The sequence below is a fragment of the Aythya fuligula genome, chromosome 2 (assembly GCF_009819795.1).
Source record: "Aythya fuligula isolate bAytFul2 chromosome 2, bAytFul2.pri, whole genome shotgun sequence".
Classification (NCBI taxonomy): Eukaryota; Metazoa; Chordata; class Aves; order Anseriformes; family Anatidae; genus Aythya; species Aythya fuligula.
Window position 1 is genome coordinate 73,480,091 of NC_045560.1, and position 23,447 is coordinate 73,503,537.

A 23,447-nucleotide genomic window follows, 5' to 3' on the forward strand; every position below is an offset into this window, starting at 1 on the left:
TGCAAGCAGGCGATCAGGCCCAGTCAGCATGGGTTTATGAAAGGCAGATCCTGCTTGATGAATCTGATCTCCTTCTATGACAAAGTGACGCGCTGGGTGGATGAGGGAAAGGCTGTGGATGTGGTCTACCTTGACTTCAGCAAGGCTTTTGACACCATCTCCCACAGCATTCTCCTCAAGAAACTGGCTGCTCTTGACTTGGACTGGTGCACGCTTCGTTGGGTTAGAAACTGGCTGGATAGCCGGGCCCAAAGAGTCATGGTGAATGGAGTCAAGTCCAGTTGGAGGCCAGTCACTAGTGGCTTCCCGCAGGGCTCGGTGCTGGGGCCGGCCCTCTTTAATATCTTCATCGATGATCTGGACGAGGGCATTGAGTGCACCCTCAGTAAGTTTGCAGATGACACCAAGTTAGGTGCATGTGTTGATCTGCTTGAGGGTAGGAAAGCTCTGCAGGAGGATCTGGATAGGCTGGACCGATGGGCTGAGGCCAACTGCATGAAGTTCAACAAGGCCAAGTGCCGGGTCCTGCAGCTGGGGCGCAATAACGCCAAGCAGAGCTACAGGCTGGGAGAGGAATGATTGGAGAGCTGCCAGGCAGAGAAGGACCTGGGAGTGATGGTGGATAGTCAGCTGAATATGAGCCAGCAGTGTGCTCAGGTGGCCAAGAAGGCCAACGGCATCCTGGCTTGTATCAGGAACAGTGTGACCAGCAGGGCTAGGGAGGTGATCATCCCCCTGTACTCAGCTCTGGTGAGGCCGCACCTCGAGTACTGTGTTCAGTTTTGGGCCCCTCGCTACAAGAAGGACATCGAGGTGCTTGAGCGGGTCCAGAGAAGGGTGACAAAGCTGGTGAGGAGTCTGGATAACAAGTCCTACGAGGAGCGGCTGAGGGAGCTGGGCTTGTTCAGCCTGGAGAAAAGGAGGCTCAGGGGCAACCTTATCGCTCTCTATAGGTACCTCAAGGGAGGCTGTAGCGAGGTGGGGGTTGGTCTGTTCTCCCACGTGCCTGGTGACAGGACGAGGGGGAATGGGCTTAAGTTGAGCCAGGGGAGTTTTAGGTTAGATGTTAGGAAGAACTTCTTTACTGAAAGGGTTGTGAGGCATTGGAACAGGCTGCCCAGGGAAGTGGTGGAGTCACCATCCCTGGAAGTCTTCAAAAGACGTTTAGATGTAGAGCTTAGGGATATGGTTTAGTGGGGACTGCTAGCGTTAGGTCAGAGGTTGGACTCGATGATCTTGAGGTCTCTTCCAACCTAGAAATTCTGTGATTCTGTGATTCTGTGAAATGTTTCCTGAACAATTTTTTCCTCTAAGGCTTTCTTTCTAAATAACATATTTGAGTCATCTGTATCTCACACTGTCACAAGCAAAACCTACATTTTGGGTGTCAATGTTTTATTCCTGTCTTTCCTGCTAAGAGCAGGGTTTTTTTGTTTTTCTTTTTCTTTAAGAGGATGTTATGTTAAAATGATATATACAGTAATAATGTCATAGCCATCTTAGAAGTGAAAACATTCAGGTTAAATGCAAAGCTGTCTGTATATTCAAAACATTGCCAATATTAGCATATTTTTATAAGAATGCCAGTATTCTAATGTAGCAAAACTAGAAAGTTTGACCTTGTATCTTCTTGTTTTATCATCAAGCCTATGAAAATTCATTAAAAAGCAATATGTACTTTTTCTCAGTGTGCTATTTTTACTAAGTTAAAAATATATCAATACTGGAAATACTAGTGTACATACATACTGTACATGTATTGTAGCCACATCTTTATATTTCTCAGGGCTGTAGACAGAGGTGGCATCTTGTTCTAGAAAGATGAATGCACTTGAAATTAATCTAAGTAAATACCTGTAGGCATTTTATACTGCAAATATGATTGAACAAATACATTTTTAATGACCTTGATACTGCAAAGTTCCTGGGGTTGCAGAGTCATTGTAATCTCAGTGAAAAAGTATTACTCTACTTAAATGTGTGAGGAGTGTTTTGCAGGCTAAAAGTAGAGCAGCACCTTATGAACGTTATCCTGTAATTGTTAATAAAGAGAAGAAAACTGTCAAGAAAGACTGATAGAAGTAGTAGTTTAACACGGTAGTACAGAAAAATAGAACTGAACCATTCATTTTCTTTGGCACAAAGACTCAAGACTTCCCTTGCATTATCCTCAGAATAGTCTTCAAAAAATTCTTTCCTGAGAAAGAACATATCTTAACCTAACATATCCTATAACATATCTTCATCCTTGTGAATGGCCCAGATCTCTTACATGAATAGTAAAACACTTCCTCCCTCTGCCAGTCCAGTTTCTGTTATAGCACAGGCTCTCATTTTAGTAACAAGTTTCATTTTAGTAACTAGTTTCAAGGTAAGAGAGAGAAAATAATAATAATAATAATAAAAATTGATATATTATGCTGGTGCCTAGGTAGCTTTTAGGATAAATATCTCATTGCTTATGTTATAATCAACTGGTAACATTGTCAGATTTTTCCAAATATGAAATTCCAATGTGGGTTCTTCTTTACTTATTTACTTGTTTTCTCCACCTTTATGTATTTCCATTTTGAGACTATAGTCACTAAAAATAAAAATTGCTTCCACTTAAAACTACCTCTTAAAACAAAACTAGAAAAAGCGTTGGTGAAGAAATAAGCTGAGCACACAAGAAAACCATGTTTGCCATGTGATCTATTTCAAAGATCCGTAGATTTGTAGATAAATCATCAGACTATGCTTTAGAAAACTAATATTCAATTTTCACATCTTCTTTTTGCGTCTTTAAGGTATGGGGTATTTTGCAGCCCTGAGCTTTTTAATCTCTTCCTGTTACATTTTCCCATATGCTGCTGCAGGCATAGTAATACAGGTTTTCTGCCACCCATTGCCATGTGTATTTCTGTAGTTACTCCTTAATGCCTAATCATTTAGCAATTGATTAATACCCTCATGCAATGCAATAAGCATTTGATATAGATTTTTCCTGTATTTGCCTATTCATGTCACGACCATTGATATAAATTTTAAACATGTAAGCTGCCTACTAAAACTTCTGGTTGAGATAACTGAAGTACTGATGAGATTTCAATTTTAATTATTTGTTATTTAATATAAATACTTTGTTATGTCAGTTTTAATTGAGTTAAGTATCAGATGTCATTCTGTCTACTACTCACTATTTTATCTGTCTCAGTCTTGCTTCTTGTTGCTTCTGTAATTTATTTAGCCACACATTCTAAATGTTTTCCTAGCGCCTATCATGTTAATGCTTCCCTGACTTCCAATGGACTGTTTTGTTCTTTATTTTTCTGTTCTTAAAAACTTTAGAGGTACAGTGTTTGTGTCAGGACATAAGATGGACCTGCATAACATTCAATTTTCTTTTCAACTATCTTTATAACTTTCGTTGCTATGAAAGTCTCCTTTGAGCAAGTTCACGTTTAACTGGGTATTTTTGTGCTATACACACTGATTCCCTGTCATATTTTTCCTATTGCATTATTAAAAACACCAGCTGACAAATGCACAGGCCTCTCTGATGTATGAGTAGTTGACACTATTTATTCTACTGCACTTTCCAGTTCAATGTTACAAAATAAGAATTAGATGTCTGTATTGATCCATTGCTAGGATTCAGAAATTAGGTTTCATGTTGTTCATGAAACCAGGTTTCATATTGTTCTTAATCTTGACTAACGTAATTATTTTTTTATAATTTTCATATTTTGCCAGTGTTTACTTTATTCCATTTCTTAACTGTACATTATATCAAACTCCCTTAGCATTTTCTTTTAGAATCATCTTGAAGCATATTTGAACACGATATAAATGAGCCCCTGATCCATTGTTTTGATCCAGTTCTGTTAACCGTGTTTTTATACGACCACCCCAGTACATGTATGATGATGGACATCTTTCTTGATTGTTTTGCTGGTTTTTTTTTGTTTTGTTTTGTTTTGTTTTGTTTGTTTTGTTTTTTTTTTTTTTTTTTCATCCTTCATCCTTATCTTCCATATTTCATTATTTGTACTGTTTTCCTATACTCTGTCTAGGCAAGTGTGCCTTAAGTCCCAGTTCATTTCTTCATGGTTAGCTATTATTCTCCTTAGCAGTGTTAGAAAGTGCTTCTTGCTGGTTATGCTATTAGCAGTTTTACAGCAGGAAATATTTTTCCAATGATTCTAGACTGGAAAAGCATGATTTTCCTCTGCATTATCCAGCTTTTTTTCCTGTGATGAATAATTTTACACTGTAATTTCAGTTACTTTTGAAAGTATCAGCGGGACTTCAAGACTTAGTATTTCTCTGAACTGCTCCAAGCCGTGAGCTAGATTTGATTTGTGAAGGTTAATTACAAATTACTGAAATATATTAAACAATTAAGAGGTAATCTTTGAAATTATTCCAGTATATGAACATCAACTGGCAGCTAATTGAAGTATTGTGAGCTTATCTGTGATAAACCTGGCAGTCAGTTCCCAGAACCCAAAGCATTAGAGCAGCCCCCAGCTGACTTGCAGTAAATTGGACCATGGTTGTTGTCACAGAACTTGATTTCCAAGGTAACCAGACCTGACAGACTCTCAGACCTGGAACTCATGGCTCTGCAGGTCCCTGGTGCTGTTCTGTAACTTGTTCCCAAACCTCTTTGTTAGTACATACCTTTTAAACAGGTGATGGATTAGGTTTTGAGGCCACATTCATTCAAATGGCTGCTAAGTGCTAATTAAAGTCTAAGTAAGTTTATTTTCCACAGTGCTGGAGATTAGTTTATGTTCTTTCCACCTTTCTCTCTTGTATATGAATAATTTCCAGAGCAAATATGCTTGTACTACTGGTGTTTGAAGAGCAGCTTACTGAATACTAATTGCTAATTCTGGTACATAACTAAAATATCCCTGAAAACTTCAACAGCAAAGAAGCTTTCCGAACATCTGGCTTCCTCTCAACTGGCAAATAATTTACTATACCACTAAGACCTCGCGCTTTCCTTGGTGGAAGAAGCTGTACTAGAAATCAAATAGCTTTTAAAATGCTGGGTATTTCAAAGACATTTGTAGCAAATTGTTTCCAGAAAGAATATTTATTTTAACTAACAACTGAAAATTAGAAATGTTCAGTTCTGCCTTTTCTGCATATATATAAATAAATTCCTGTGTGCTCTATATTTCCCATGAGGCAAAAACATGTAAGATATATATATGAGTCACATTAAGCATAGTTCAAATTCAATGAAATCAAATGCAGAGAGTTACCTGGTCCACTTAATTCAGTATGCAGAATGACAAGAAAAATAGAACAGCAAGCTTGAAGAATAATTGCAGAGCAGAGAAGCTTTAAACAACATAGTAGTAGCTGCAGCCCATGATTTAGTCTTTTAATGAACAGCCTACAACTTTGCACCTGAGTAACTGTGGTTCATATGCATTATCTTTTCTTAAAACCAGAATGCAAAAAAAAAAAAAAAAAAAACCCACAGATTGTGCTTTTCCTAGCAGCAGATCTAGGTTTTCTAATTTGGAGGCCTGGAGGCATCTGTCACCTTTGGGAGCTCCATAAAGGATTAAAAGCAACATCACCACAGGGCTGTTTCCTCTTGAGTAATTTACCTGAATTGGAACTACTTGGCTGTTCTTCCTGGCACCAACTGCACCTTTCACATTTTCATTCAAATTGTATAATATCGAACATAGAAGCTGAAAACCTGTGTGTGCTTCCACGTGAAGTACAAATCAGGTGGGAAACCCTGCAAAGCAGTTAGCCCTACAAAACCTGTAAACCAATTAATACTACTGAAAACTATATTAATGTATACAATCAGTGCAAGGAGGCTTACCATTTTTACTATAGTTAGTAGAATTTTCAAATTGCAAGAGCAAATTCCCCAGGCATTGAAAATACTGCAGATGAATGGAGTGCATGAGTAAAACAGTTGATAAAATACTTTTCTAATTTCTACTAGGCTTTAAAGGACAGTACATTTTTTTTTTTTCTGGCTTTCAGTTAGAGATTCAGAATCATAATGTAATCCTAGGTCGCCTGAGCTGTCCTCCGGACATCACATCTATGGGCTAAGCATTTCCTAGAGTTACAGTTCAGCCCTGTGAAATAAACTAATGTGAAATATTGAAATTCTTTCTGACTTACTGGAATTAAAAATCTCATTTTAAGAAATGTTTGGACTGTGTACTTAGTCACATGGTCTAAAATTTTGTGTAGACCTATGTGGTGCCAGGAGTTGGACTCAATGATCCTTATGGGTCTCTTCCAACTCAGGATATTCTATGATTCTATACATATTTGCCTAAATGTTATCTGTAAAAAATAATCTAATCTCTTTCTTATTAAGGATTTTTTTTTAAGCTTTTTTTTTTTTTTAAGCTTTTTTTTTTTTTTTTAAGCTTTTTTTTTTTTTAATTGTTACTCATTATTCATAGTTTAAGCAAGCTTTGTCTATCCCTACATATTCCCAAATGAGGGTTTCTGTTGTTGCTCTTGAATTGGTGCCTGTGTTCTTAGAGGACTGCTGACTTGAGACCCTAAGATTTACACAGAATAAACAATGCACTTCATCTTGAAAAGTGTAGTCATTGCTAAAATGATAAAGTAGAATAAATGGTATTACAAACATTTCAAAGTAATTTCATTCTTGGATCATATTCATGGCATCAAAATAAAAAAACACACGTCGCAGTTTTTAATAACTGACAATGAGTAACTGCATTCTTTTGAAGATTTTGTTTCAAAATAAATACATGTTACTTCTATGTAGTAGGAATTTTTTTTGGTTTTTATTTTTTTTCTATTCTGAAGGGATGCAACAATATTCTCAAAACATCCCCAGATATGTAATAGTGCATTTTGTTATATATGTTCATCTGATTCGTGTCAGTATGGAACAGTGCTAGGGCCGCATGGTATGATGAATGTGACCTTCTGTTTTACAAACCCTTGTATAACCACAAGTCTAAGAAAAACAGAATAGTTAATGTATATAGTTCTTGTACCTTGACTTTGGTTTCTTCCCTTTACTCCCAGTGTCCCAGTCTCCCCCTCATTACAGTCAAATTATCAAATCTTCAGAAATATTCCTCAAATCCACGAGCCTATTTGCTTTTGTTATTCCGAACTCTTATTCCTAACAGTTACAGCCTTTTTGCCTTCTTTGTGGTTGATTTAGCACTGCTATAGATGTGACTGGAGTGTCCCTGTGAATGGCCTGTGAGGAATGTTTTAACTACTCGTGAAGTGCCAATAAGAGAGCTATTTGTGTTTGTATGTTTTTTTCTTTGAAGTCTTTGTTGTCTGGGGGTTTCAGAACAACTGCTAACAACTAGTGACTGTTATGGCTTCTGAATGGGACGCTATGCAAGCCCCTGATACCTGGCCAGGTGGCCAGGAGATTAAGGAGAAAAAAAAAAAAAAGAAGCTGAAGGGACGGCCAGGAGACAAAATTTGCAGGGGGCGCTGTGTAAGCTTGACATGCTGTCAAGGAGTACAAAGGGGAAGGACAAGAAAAAAACGTGGAGAGGAAGACTACGAGCCTTCAGCATGAAAGACCCCTAGAGACCCCCCGAGGGACCACCGGAGACTGATGCGCATGCTCCAGTAGGAGGGACTGGATCCCATTTTTGTAAAAATAACCCATTTTTTTTAGAAGTAGTAATGAATATGTATTAGTCTAGGAGCATAAAAATGAAATCAAATTTCTTGAGCTACTTGATGTAACTGGTGTGTGTCCTGGTGGAGCGGAGACTCCCGGTGCACCCAGCACTGTTTGCTTACCTCTATTCATTTAATAAATCCTATTTTTTTTATTTAATCCTATTTTGAAGACTGAGCCGTTTATAACAATTTGAACCTGGGAAATTATATCAGCTACTAGGCAATGAATTAATTGACATCAGTGTATTCATTGCTATATATGAATTAATTATATTAAGCTATCAGTGAATGATTTATAATAGTTATATACAGAACCATAGATTTATATATATGTTTTGAGTAAATGCAAACAAATGCACCAACCTTATGGAGTATTGGGAATTAAAAATAACTCACATAAACATACATAGGCAAATTGACTTTTTAATTGTCAAAATTCTTGAAGTGAAATGTGACATCTCTGCTTCTTTACCCAGAACCTAATTCAGAACATCACTTGTATTTCAGCTATGATTGTATTGTTAAAGACTTTTATCTAAGGACAGTTTGTATCTCTTGATGTTCAGAGTGATTTAAACAGTGACTAGAAGATAAATAACAAGTACGTGTTTGTATGAAATCACGAATTAGTGTCAAGATATGTAATAAAAGTTTATACTTACCGTGTTAGAAGACAGAAAAAAATTGTTACCTATCCAAATTATTTTGCAAGAACTAAAGGACTCTAAAAAGCTTAAAATTTACAGGATGCTGAGGAGCCCTTCATTGCTGGAGAGGTGGGAGGGCATACTCCTGAAACAGCACTGGAAAGTCTACTTTTTTTCTGATTATGTGGTGATATCTACCTCTAACAACTTTGTTGCATTGCTTCCATCAGTTTGTATTTATAGTATAGGAAGGCTGAAATTAAAAAATACAAGGTATCTTTTTATGGGCTAATTATGGTACCAAAAATGTTTAAGTGCATTCAACTTTTTTATTTTTATTTTTTTAATCACACACAGTGCTTTATTATATCATGCTAATATTGTTGTTCTTTTGTAGAAGCTATTGTGTTGTTGCATAACATTAAATTGCTTATGCTTAATGAAAACTGCTAGTTCCTTCAGAGGATAAGCATGACAATAAAGAATTGTTGAACTGCAAATTAGTACAGTAATTTCCCATTTTTTACTTTCTTAAATACAAAAACCAAACATATTTTCAACTTTCTGTGAATAGTGGTTTTTGTTGTTGTTGTTTTTTGTTTGTTTTTTTTGCTTGTTTTAAACAGGTTGCTGCTCTTTGCTGATGGTACTTATTGTTCTTAATGATGGTCCCATGCTTAAACAGCAGACGTTTGCCGTAGTAAATGTTTTATGTTGAAAAAAGACCTCTATATGAAATTATTTTGGATTGTGGACACAGTAGAACTCTGCAGAACTTGACAGTACAGCAGAACTTATTGCAAGACATTTTGCAAATTTAATCATTTGGATTTTCTGCAAAATCAGTGAAGAAAGGTTTCTGTCCCTGGAAAACCATTCCCTTTGATATATGTCAATTAATAGTAAGTGAACTAATTGAGTTTTTGGACGTTCTATGCTTGTTACAAATCTAAACTGATTTAGTAACACTGACATAAAAGTTAATTTTCAAATTCATAACACAGAGGAAGGATAATCTTTGCAGCATATTCAAAGGGGAAACATTGGCCATATACTTTACCACAGCAGTATTATAGATTTTGTTTCCCTTTGGGTCTCACAGAATATTGTTCTTAAGCATGGCCTTATCAAAGTCAATACAGAAGAATTTCTCATGAATTTCAACAAAATTGTATTAGTTTCTTTTTCTGTCCTTCCTGTGCTACAGTAGTAGAAATTTTCTCTAGTTTTATTGATAGGAAGAATTTTGTAGTTGTTGTGAAGGATTGAAAGGATTAAATTTGTAGTCACTACAGTTTACAATCTGACATTTTGACACCATTGTAGAGTCATTTTCCAGTAATTTGACTTAATTCAAGGCAATACATTTTAACTATTTGTGGTTATTTTATTATTATTTTTTAATTTCCCTTTACCAGTCTTTGATGTGACATACTAAACATTCTGAACTTGCCAATACATTAAACATAAACTTTGAATTTTATTCTTCACTGTTGTTTGATTATGTAATTGTAAGATGTACTGAAAAAATACTCCTGTATTTCCTGTATTGTATGTACAAATTATAATTGTTTTCATGGTCTTCCAGTGAGGAAAATTCCTTCATTTCATTCAACTAGTGAGTATTTTCATGTGCAGTATGGATACTTTCTTTATTTACTTGACTAAAATATGTTACTATATGCTTTTTAAGTTCATGTCTGATAATTTGATGAATGAAATCAGTCTCCTGGCATGGCTTTTCTGTGTTATCAGTGAGTCATGGATATAGATACATGGATGTCTTCTGCCTCTCCAGTTTCCTGTATACAGATGTGTGACCCATTCTGAGTTTGGAAACACAACAGAGACTTTTAAATACTATAAAGTAGTGAAAAATAGTGAAATAATACTGTACTTACTATCATCCAGAACCACAGCTGGAGTAAATTTGGACAACACCATTCATGTAGGTATATAGCAGTTGAGTATTTGACCTTTTAAAAGCTGTATTGGTGCTTAATAAAGTTTACACACAAAACTGCACATCAGTATGTTAGCAGAACTAGGGACAAAACTGCAGCAAGTGGGTTGAAAGGAAAAATGTTACCAGGTCTTTGTTTTCTACTGCAGCATGTACAAAGCAATCAGTGACAAATCTTTCAAAGTGCCTGTTGGCTAAATTGTCAACAAATGCATCTCCCCTCCCCCCCCCCCCAAACAAAACAAAACAAAACAAACAAAACAAAACAAAACAAAAAACTTTTCCTTTTCCATTTATTTAAGATGAAGATGGATCTAACCTACAGTATCTATGGCATAAAGAATTATATTTCATGCAGAATAATGTCAAAGATGGCTTCTTTGTAGAAGAGATTCTATCTAATTTCTGCACACCATGGCTACAGTTTCTGCAGTTCTGCTGTTGCTCCTCACCAGTAGATGCTTATCTAAATCTCTTGAGGTTCTGCTGGAATCCCTATGGGTTGCAGTCATTGCAACACCTGAATTTGCTTTCAGTCCCTGTTTGATATTGGATTACTTCTCCATTCTACTGCTCTCAGTTTTAAAAATCTGGTAGCATCAAATAGAGTTGTATCTGTATACACGCTTATGAACATTTTTATACTTTCTGTTTCAAAGTTTTCTTTCTTAAGTTATTTGATCTTTTTCCAGGTTATGCAAACAGGATACATGTCTATATTGAAAGCAAGTTTGGAATGTGTAGAAATATTTTATTACTATCGTTTATCTCTCAATACATGCTGCATTTTTAATCATTGCATGTCTTCTATTTACATTCACTACTGTGTGCTGAAGCTTTATTCAATATAACAGAGAGTATTTGTATTCCTAATACATTTCAGGCTTACAAATTTATGCCATGGAATGGAAGAATGGAAATGAAGAATGGAAATTTGGATTTTTTCGCTGAATGACTGAAGTGCTGTTTGAGTTTTCAGAGATGGGGATAAGGATATGTCATCTTGAGGATACAGTCAATGAGTGATGAGAAATAGTTTTCTTCTTCTTCTGCAGTGCCTATTCTCTGACTATATATATATAAACTGTGCTGAAAAACACAATAACTCTTTCTTCTTGAAGAATTAGAGCATTAAGTCTGAAGAGTTTTGTAACATTATCACCACTCCAATAATGCTTTGTATTTTCTTTGAAGGTCTAGCTTTTGGACTCTTCTAAGGACTTATGAATATTAGCCTTTGTTGAAGAAAAATGCAATTGTTATTTATTTATTTGTTTGTTTGTTTGTTTATTTTATTATTATTGGCTAGCAGACAAAAGCCTCCCAAATATGACCCAAAGGCAACCTTATGTTCCAAAATTCTCCAAGAGAGAAAGCTTCTACTAAAAGAATAAATGATTAGACAGGAAACCTTCATGATACTAAGCCAGGTAGATTTGAATTAATGGATATTTAAAAGGCTATGGATCATCTTTTGGTCCAGAGGTGAAATGTAGTGCCTCATAATGAAAAGCAATGAGCAGGATTAAAGCTTTGATTTCTCAAGGTATTTCTGACAGCCATCAGGAAACATTTGTTCTAACAATGCCATTTTTGTGGTACTCAGGCACTGAATGAAAATCTCATATTCTTTCCCAAGGATACTCACAATGTTAGTACAGAGCAAGGATAATTAACTCGGTTTGTTGGCTGCACTTTCATTAGTCAGAGAGAAGATAAATGGAACTGAAGAGTGAAGTCTGAAGAATGTTATATTTATTCAGGTAACAAATACATCCAAGTAATGAGTGCACTACACAGAGTCTTCTGAAACATACTTTAGTTCATCTCAGCTCATCTGTAGAGACTTATTTAATTAGCTTATGGATTTAGCTTCCTTTTGATGCGTTTCTTGACAGTCTGTGAATTCTTTCCCTCTTTTGAGATCAATAGGTTATTGCTTCTCAGTTTAGCAATCAACCTTTTGTGACTCCTGAGAAAAATTGTAACGGTCATTCCGCAGTACGAATACGTAAAAAACTACAAAGATCTGCATTATATGTGTTATTTATTAAGAAAACTATGCTACTTCCCAGTACAAAAACTCAGAACTAAAGTAATCAGGCACAAAAGCCAGCAGTTCTTTAATGACTTCTCTCCAGCTTTTTAGTATGCTCTTGTACATGCAGCCTAAAGGCTTTTTCCTAGAGTAACCTGTGAAGACATCATGTGTTCTAACGTGGTCCCCCTTTCACTGCATATTGACAGTTGCTGTAGAACAAACAGACACCTTTAGATTTGGCCAGACACTCTCCCTTCCTTTATTTTCCTCAATCATAAAGTACTTTTCTGAACAGTGAAATTTTACTGTACTGCAGAGTATTACCTCTTCCTAATGAAGTACTCATCCTGGCTACACTAAGAGCAATATATCTTAATGTATCAAGAAGTAATTGTAAACAGAGAAAAATAATACTTATTTAGTTGTTGAACAGTAAGGCATAGGGCAGGCAGGAGTAAAGGGGAAGGAGTGGAAAAGGTCAGTACGTACCTGCATGCAGAGGAAGTTCATCTTCACCATCTAATTTACCAATCCATGAATGCAGAAAATAAGAAGAGACATGGAAGGAAGAGACATATGACAAGGTCCTGTTCCAGATCATCACTTTGAGTAATAAAAAAAAAAAAAGCATAAAACTCAATACATTCATTTATAGAGCAATTTACTATTATTTTACTGGTACTTCCTTATCCTTTAGGAACTTTACTTCCTTTACCGGACTTCCTTATCCTTTAGGAACATGAGGTAGTTGGATCTATTTTGGTTAATACCACAACTTCTAATACTAGTACTAAACCTCAGGAGGAATTTAAAGTCAGGTTGGTGCTAATAATTACCTAGTGAGACCACAGCAAGGTGCTTTTGTCAGAGCTGTTATCCTCAATAACCTTACTTTTAAATTTATGGGTTGTATTAAAATTTTCATATTCATGTAAAAGCCTCCATTAGGGCAACCTTGATCATTTCAGTGAACTAGACTGGTCTTTGAAAACAACTGAAATTATCATCAATATTACTAGCTTTTTGGAACAAATTTGTTGGAACAAATGTAGGCATATGAAAACAATAAACTAAATTCCAGGGATCATTTTGCTGTATGAGGAGTTTTGATACCTTTTAGTTAAGAATCTCTGAGAGAAGCTATATAGTACATGCTTTTATTACCTGGTGATATTAGATCTAGAAGTAGAATCATATCTGTGATCCACAATTCTGCACTGAAATTACTTTATTGTAGCATAAAACCCAAGAGTATCAGAAAGTCGAGGAACCTCCTCTGTTTCCTTCACATTCTGAGATATCAGTATATTCTTTAGTGGCTATAAACATTTTAGACAGAGTGAAGGTTCAATAGAGGAAACTTGAAGGGATATTTTAGAAGCAATAGCTTTTTAAAACAACAAAAAAAGGGATCTTCAAATGTTTCTTCAGCAGCAGAATGTTTATTGCTGCTGTTGGAGCTAGTAATGCACTTGAGCTCTGTGCTTATGTGAAGAATAATTGTGTTTGCACGTATGTATGTTTGTATATGGATATTATCCAGTATTACATAACATTCTAACCATATATTAATGGAAGAAAAACAAACAAACAAAAAACCACCTCTCTTATCTACATTGGGAAATGATGTTTCTCCTTATTTGTTTGTTTAATTTTTGATTCTGCATTTTCATAAGATCTTTGCAAGGCATAGATTTTTTTATTGTCTTGTAGCTGCAGGGAGGAAGCAAGTGATTAGGGCATACAAATCTTGTGGGAAGTAATGGCATGCTCTGGTAACTCAGAGGGAATTCCTTTCTGCACATAACAGATGCTTCCTTTCTCTGTGGAATATCTTTACCCTCACTTTGTTTTGTGTTTTCTAAGTTTTATTTATTTATTTATTTATTTTTATATGAGCTAGTGGGAACAAGGGGAAAAAGTGCTTTCTGTCTTCATCAGTTGTTTTGTTTTTACATTTGCTTACTTTTAAATTAAATTTAATTATTTTATTTTATTTTATTTTATTTTATTTTATTTTATTTTATTTTATTTTATTTTATTTTATTTTATTTTATTTTATTTTATTTTATTTTGTTTTAAATACTGAATTAAAGTAAATCATTTATTCTAAACCAATGTCAGACAAGCACAAAGCATAGATGTGTTTCATGAAATTGGCAAAGGATGCTAGACATGGTCCTCTAGAGGACATGTTAGAACATACTGTTGATGTAGAGGGCACCTGATCAGAGAGAAATTTTAAAGAAAAAAAAAAATCCCAGAAGAGCAAACAGTGTTTTGGAAGGAAAACACAAAGAAAGTATTTCTTCCTACTCTGCCTTGTATGTACTCTTCTGAAGAGTATATGGGAGAAAAAAAAAAAAAAAAAGTAACAACTTGAGCCATAAATATGCAGATTAGTCCAACTTTTCACCTTATTACAGTTTTCTTTATTAATGTGACTTGTTTAATGCAAACATGAAAAGTCCAAGTAAGCAACGTTAAAAACCTTCTTGGAGTGAAACTGGGCAGAACTCATACTAGATAGTATATAGGGAAGAATCTGGTTTATCTGGGAGCGAAGACATTACCATGTCAAGTCATGCTCCCCCCACCCATTTCAAAATCCTTTCAGAAGATAAGTATTTGTAAAAAAAAAAAATAATAATAAAAAAATGGTTCTGCAAAGCAATCTACCTCTGAAAATAAGAAGAATATTAATTTATTATACAAGAAAAGAACTGATGTCTCAAGCAACCATACAATTGCATAGGAATCCATTTTACTGGTCATTTAAACCATTTATAGCTAAATCACTTCTCCATTTTCCATGGGTATGATCTAAAAAGTTACACAATAGATAAAATTGCTTCTCTGTCTCTTCTCTGTAGCTGGTATGAAGACCAGCTACCATCGAGTTTCAAGATTTCAAACAAAATAGAGAGATATTTTGGGTTCTTACTTTGTTCCAGACATCTTCTTATTTTCATTGCCTTAATCTTCAAGTAGCTTTAAACTGTATGTTAAATGCTAATGCTTAATATTTGCCACATGGTTTGATCTCTTGTTATTTGTTACATATTTTAAAAGTGATCATTTAATATATTTAACTGATATTAAGTGGATGATAACCATCTCCACTTTTTCAGGTTTCTATTTGCCAAGACTTCATAGAAATATATCATCTCTTTTGTTGTTGTTGTTGTTATTGTTCTTTAGTTTCTTTTGTTTTGCTTTATTAATTTTGCAATAGTATTTTGGATCAGAATTTGATCTCTTTTCTATTTGTCTAAACAAATAACTTCAGAGGAATGCCTTTATTTTAACATGTAGCAGACATAAGAAACTGGACAGCAACAACATTAATTTTATTTTTTATTTTTTGTACATGTTGTGTCTTTACAAAGGGTCCTAATGCTGATGTTGTTTAAAGAGGAAAAAAATAACTTTCTAAAGCTATAGTTGAAAATAGTAGTCACAATAAAATATTAAAAAAAACCTGTGGGATTAGGTCAACCCAAGAAACATGGAATCCTGGCAAATGAATTTAAAAAAAAAAAAAAAAAGTTTAACCAGGGACTTTAAAACTTTGTAGTCACAGTTTCCTCATATATTTTGTCTTACCATCAAGGTAAGCCTTTGAAAATACAAGAATCAAACTATTTTCCTAAGAGATCAGAGGCTGTTATAATACTCTTTTTGAAAGATGAGGATGATCAATACAATTTAACAGTCTGAAAATCTGTTCAGGTGGGAGAAAGGAGAATAAATAAAAACAAGAGCTGCATCTAACAGAGAAGTCATGGTAGGGTAATATAACCTTTTACAGGATAGGGTAATATAACTAGCAAAATCTTTGAATATCTACAAATTTAATGAAACAAAACTGCCAATATTTACCTATCACGTACATCAAGAGACAGACTGTCACATTTATTTTTTCTTAGAAAGTAATGTAGTAATGTAGTATTTCCTGATAGCAATAACTATCTAATTTTAATATGTTGTATTCTAATATATTCAATTATATTAGATTTTTATTATATATCTATATAATATATATTATAATATAGATATATTATATATCTATAGATATATAGATATATATTATCTATTATAATATAGATAGATTGTATATATATAATATATATAGTAAGAGGACTATAATACTTTATATGCAGTCTAGTCAGATGGTTGATGGTTTGAGCTGTGGTTAAGTATGATAAATGAAATACAATTCTATTATTGTAACAGTTCTATGCTTTGCCCCTTAGAGACACATAATAGCATGAGTTGACTTTTTTTATTATTATTTAGTAAGTGTGAATTTGTTTTCCATTGACTGACAAAGCAGTTCAAATGTCAAGCAAGTGGAACTGCACTTCAGAGGTGCAAATTCAGATAGATGTGCTAGCAGCTGAAATTAAACCATTCATGACATTTAGCAGCCCAGTAAGCTTAATAACTACCGTTAAATATCCTCGAGATTTATTTTATTTTATTTTATTTTATTTTATTTTATTTTATTTTATTTTATTTTATTTTATTTTATTTTATTTATTTTTATTTTATTTATTTTATTTTTTCTGATATGGTAAATTAGAATTTGCACAACAGGAGTACTTTCAAGGTAGTTGTGACTACTGCTAAAACTCCATTAGTGAGACATCAATAATTCTTAACACCTTAATATGAAAGAAATGGATACTAAAAATGAAAAGTTTTAACACTTTTATTTTGTAACTCACTAATGACACAGATTCAGAAAATTTCTTAATTTATTCTCTGTTAGAAAAAAGGTTTTCTAATTTGAATTTACTCATCTAAATAAAATTTCAAGTACATTTTAGCAAACATTTTATCAGCTGATCTAGAATATATGGACATTTCTTCCATAGAACTAGGAAAATTGCAAATAATTTCCCTGTGAGAATCAGAGAGATATGACCTACTTTCCTGTAATCTGAAATCACTGAGATTTCACAGATTTGACACACCAATTTAACAGTAAAAGACAGGAAAGCTAAGCAGAAAAAAAAAATATATATATACATATATATATAAATAGAGGAAAAAAGTGGAAGAAATTGTGAAGTGAAAATCTAACAGATGTTGTAGGACTAGGGAAGGAGAAATGAAAAGAAGGTTATTTTGTTATTGCTCTCTTTATTTATTAATTTATTTATTTATTTATTTTACTGTATCTCCAGTACATATTATCTCTTTGCTTTAAAAAAAGTCCTGGAAGTCACTTTTGGAGGTGTCTTTCCCTTTCATAGACTTTCTGAGTCAATAAAGCTTTGTAGAGGTTCTTCTGTATTTCTTTTATCCAACGAAGTGTGTGAATTAAATTCTTTTGAGGATGAAGGTGGAAGGAAAGGGAAACATAGGATGAATTCAGAGTCCTTCATTCAATTTTAATTTGCTAGAGACTTGTATCCAGTGCTAAGCACCTTAATGTTGACAGTTGAATTTAACAGTCTCTTTGTAACGTGCCCCTTTTAACTCTGCTTTCTTAGCCATATTGTATTTCTTTTACATGGCTAGTCATATAGCACCTAAGAGCTTATTACCATCTGCAGAATCTTTGAGAAAATAGTAAAAAAAAATCAAAATAGTAAAAAAAAAAAAAAAAAAAGTAAAAAATAGAAAAAGAGTGAATTGGAAATGCTGTCTTCCTGAAACCTGTGACTTTTTCCTTGAATTACTTTTGGATAACCTTATTAGTCAAGTATCTTTTATAAATATATAAAAGTAATGGACATATTTTTAATAGTTCATCTGGGAAACCCTTGGCTTTCATTTCATTCATTCCTTTTCCATTCATTCATTTTGTTTCATTTCACTCCTAGTATCTTATCTGCTAAATTGCTTTTTTTTTCCAGTGTGGTTGGCAACCACCTTTGAGATTTTCCCCCATCTTCTCAGAAATGAGAATTGTGATCACTTGATTGTCTTGTATTTCTTGTTTCTCTGTACAAAGTTATGCTGATCCACGTAATGTTCCTCTGTTTAAATTATCATTAGGCACACAGTAGTTAGTCATCTCAGCAGGAGTCACTGAAATGTGATGTGTGGGCTGAATCAGGATTCTAGGTTTTATATAGAAATTAATACTGGAAGTACAGTTGCTGAATATACTCAAGCCTATCACCTGACTGTTCTTTCATATTCTTGATAGTGTTTTCATTGGCTGATGACTTGAGAAATAGACGCTTTGGGTCTGGAAAGTGCATCTGTGACATTTGCAGCCCTGTAAGCTTAATAACAGCAATCAAACATCCTTAAAATTTTTCTTTTCTGATAAAATAAGTTAGAATTTGCAAAACAGGAATATTTTCAAGATGCCACGATTATCATAAATATCTTAACAAAAAAAAAAAAAAAAAAAAAAAAAAAACTGTCTTCCATGACAGGTGTTTGTATGTTCATTTGCTTTTTTTTTTTTTTTTTACTTTTTTTCCCTCTGATACCAATGTCTTGTGGAAGGCCTGAAAGCGGAGTTATGGGGTCAACACACCAGAATCTGAGCCAAAACTTCATACTAGAAATAAATGAGTTCCTGAGGAATGGAGATGAGTGCTCCTGCTGTGCTCCCAAGGTCGGTTTGTTCTCTGTCCTGCTTCAGTCCTGTATGTGCAATAGCCCTTTCCTGTTCAATGGAAATGATTATTTCCTGAGCCCTTGTGCTAAGAGAGGGTCAATTACTGTATACACTGGCATATGGCTGAAATATGAGGAGGATACAGAAATTTGCAGACTTCATACTCAATATAACACAGAAGAAAGAACAGGTAATGAGAGGGGAACATTTCTAGTTAGAACAATTCTAATGATATATGTTCATATTTTAATGACATTCATTTTAATAATATTGTTTTAATTTTAATAAAACAAAAGAAGCATTTCTTAAACTTGGGAGAAATCATTAGATCATTAACCTGCTTTCACAGTATATCCCAAGCATTATATCTCACCTACTTACCCCCTAACAGATTCCTAGGATTAAACATTGCTAAAAGGCAGTGTTTTTTCTGGAGGAAGCCCACTGTTCCAGTTGTAAAGATCTTTTTTTAAAATACAGATAGCCTCTGTGTGGTCCTATTCATCTTTTTTTTTATTATTTTTAATTTTTTAAATTTTTATTTTTCACACCAAATATTGGAAGTTCTAGTTCACGCTAAGCACACAGCCATATATCCTGATTCAAAACTGAAAGGGGGCATTAATAGGTTGACATACTTATCTTCTTTAAAATATCATTGTTTTTGTTGAAAACAATATATTCTAATGCAATTTAAAGATACTTAAAGTATTACCAGATGAAAACTTTCTTAGGTGAAATAGGCTGTTAAATTGTCATAGTAGTTGCTTTGGCTCTTTAAGGGTCTGGAACTTGTTATTGTTACAAAATAAATAAATAAATCGATTATATGGCTTCTGTTCATTCTCTATTGGAACAATTTAAATACAGGCTAAATAAATCTTAGTCTTTATTTTTGCCTCTGGCCACTTCAGTGTCGCTTCGCGGCTGAAGGAACAAATGCAGCCAACTCAATATGAGTGATAAAGCATAGTTCAACTTTATTGTCCGGATAGCCTAACTTTTATAGTGAACTTAACAGGGGCGGATAGTGTTTCACACAAGATTATTGGTCAAAAGCACTCAGACAAACAACTACAAGAAAACAACCCCACCTGCAAGAAAATAACCCCCTTGTGATTAGCAGTCACATAGACCTTGTCCTTGAAGCCAGCTACTGGTAACAATATTTTTCTGAATTCCTCAATTGGGCGATGTGGGAACACTGTCATGGGAACTTCTCATAGTTGCCCTGGTAGCTTGGTTTGCTCAGCTACAGCAAGCCATGGGATTTGCTGAGGCCTACTCCTGGTTGCTTAAAACAAACTCAGATCGAACAACTGTTCCGCGGACTCATGTCCATGCCCTTTGTGCCAATTCCCAACACTTCAGTAGCAATTGAGTAATGTTTAACCCTATGTTAGGGCATTCAGGAAGGGAGCTGTCTCTATCAGCAGTTTGTACTTCATCTGCACTTATGCCATGTTTGTCACCTTGCTGGGTGAAAACAATGAATGTAAAATCATGTAAAAGTAGTAAACAGATGATTAAACATTAAGTTTAATGACAGTATTGACAGCTGCCAGGAGCTGTAGAAAGAGAAAAGCAGCACAGATGAACCCAGACACTACCTCCACACTATTTGCAACAGTAAGTCAGAAACAAAGTTGGGAAATGGCTGGGCCAAATACATGTACCTTGAAAGAGAAGTAGTAAGGAAGGGACTGAATGATTTAGTCTAAGAACCTGACAGCTAAGGTGGCTGGCTTTTCTTTCCCTGTATCTTTACCAGAGGAGAAAATCATGATATTGGTAAAGGTGAATTTTTAATATGTAGTTTTAAGTATAATAACTTTCATTTTAAAAGTACTAGACTAAGTCTAGAATCCTAATGCTGTCATTTTTTCAGTTATTTGTTTCAAATATATTTATAACAATGAAATTATTCTGTGGTAAAGTCTTTTTACGGTGACTACATTCTGTAGCACTTTCTGAGTTTCATGTTCCTTGAAGCTTGCTTTTTCTGTTCTCCATTCCTTTTGAATTTTAATATTATAATCTATAATAGCCAGGCTTTTTTTTTTTTTTTTTTTTTTTTTTTAGATAAATAGTAACATATGCTGCCAACTTGTAAGAAGTAAGAGTTGAGAAAAACCCTCATGACATTCTTTTCAGCTAAGCGCATAGCATACATTGTAACATAATACTTTTTTTGTATTTTATATATTATGTTTAATTTCATGGGAAAAAAAAAAAGGTCTTTATTATATTAAGGATTAGAAATAATGAGCACTAGAAATGATTACCAAAGATGGCTACCTTAAAAATGGCTGATGTATGCCAGAGGCAGAGTAACAAGGGGCACAAATAATCACAAATAATCCCTTAGAGTCAGTTATGCAGATCAGAGAAGAGACCCACTCCAGCTGGGTACCACATGTGAGAGTGTGATAAAACTGACTCCAGGGGAGTCCAAGAAGACATGAAGTTTGCTTATTTTGCCATGAGTCATCTGTCTCTAATATTGTGCTTCCATTCCAGGTTTTCTTTTCTGAGTTAGTTCTGAGAGCACAACGCAGACTGGGGGGAAAGGGGGAGAGGATCAGGGGGAGGGCATATTTTTGGGGGGGAATGCTATTATGAGAAAAAGTTTATATATATATATATTTTTAGGAAAATGGAGGAGCCCTGAGACAGACAGTAACAACACTTTAAATAAAACCAATGTATTCAACCAGTTCCTAATCAAATAGTGACCTATTTTGCAAGAGAAACTGTTGGCAAACAGTATCTATTGCTCTTGAACATCACTGTTTAAGTTTTTTTAACTTTTTTTTTTTTTTTTGCTTATTTCGATTGTCACAAACTCAAATGTATTGAATTTAATTATAAAACATTCTAAGAAACCTGATTTTCATGCAATAAAATAAAAATATATTTTTTTCTTTTTTTTTTTTTTTCACCCACTGACAACAGCAGCTTAGTTCAGCCATGTTAGTGAATGCCAGAAGAAGGCTTTCTAGAAAATACAAGGGCTGTTTTTTATCTGATACTGCTCTGCATGATTGATAAATGACTTGCTGTTGCTTTAATGTAGAAAGACATACTTGAAGATGAAGACAAATAGTTAAGGCAGCTCTAAGTCAACTTGTAGATTTCTCTAATCCAGAGATACTCTGCTGCCTGTGACATAACAGCAAATCCTGGAAACTTGTTCTGCAACACTTCCCTTATGTACCAATATGCTGTGTAAATGCTCTGAAGTCCTTCAGTACCCTTATTTCACCCCCAGCCATCATAGGAGCTCACCATCTCTGCCTCTAACCAGATTTTACGATGCTCTTTAGTAGACTGCCTTGTGGCTGTTTTTCTCAGTGTTTGAACCAAGGGAATCCTCCCACAGCTAGAGATAAGACTTTGAGAGGTGCTCTGCCTCATGGGTCTTTGGTACGATGCTTTGGTTGAGCTCCTGAAAGTAGAAACCCATACACCTAGCTATTTTTCAAATATTATATGTTTATTTATTGTGAGAGGCAATCAAGCTCTTGTAATTCAATTAGCATTCACCTGCCACAGATATCAATCAATACCAAATAATATTGTGGATATGGCCTTCAAATTATGATTTACTGCTAATTAAGAGCAGTCCAAAAGGCACGATTTTTTTTTTTTTTTCAAAAGAGAAACAATAAAGACTTGAATGAATAATAGGAACATGAAGTCTAAGTTCCAAATTTCTACAGCCTTTCAGCTGTGTGCAGTACATCTCAGTGCAGCCAAGTCTTCATGATTAGTATAGCTGAAAACTGAGTTTGAGGTTAATGTGGATACACAACTGTTAACAACTCAGCCAAGATACACTATACCTAATTTATTAGTATATTGAGCGTAGAACTTATATCTATATCTACATGGATATATAAACATGTATTTAAAATCTCAGATGTGATCAAGAGCCCTCAATGTAACCAGCTGGGGGGTGGGGGGAGAGAGAGATTGCTCTGAAAAGCAGGGGCCTGGCTATGGAAACTAAGGAAAGAAGGGAGGTTATTCTGGAAATCCAGTGGTCTGCAGGGCTGACAGATAGGATGTACCTCATGAGGTTACAGCAGGGTCATTTCCAAACCCATTTATGTTTTCTGTCTTGCTGATAAGTTTGAAGACATTTTAAAGTGGGTCTTCGTCCAATTTCTTGTAAGAGCTGAGCCTCGTTCCCTGAACCCTCCCATGATTTTCCGGAGTGTTGGCTTTGAGGAGAAGATCCGGGCAGATCAATTACAAATCTCCACTTCATTGTTTGATATTAAATGTAATGTTTTGTATTTTATTTCTGCTGCATCTTATCATTTCTGCTGCATCCTTATAATTTTGCAATAACTAAATTTATTCTTCAGTTCTTATGGTATAAGAAGTTTTGGTTTTGCATAAAATTATTTTAATTTCTCCATAAGGAAATTGTGCTGATAGATAGGTCTTTCTTACAGCCTTATAATCCAAGCATGATGATGAAAGGAAACAATTTAGTATCAGCTACATGGATAAAGACAGCTATATAAATTAAAT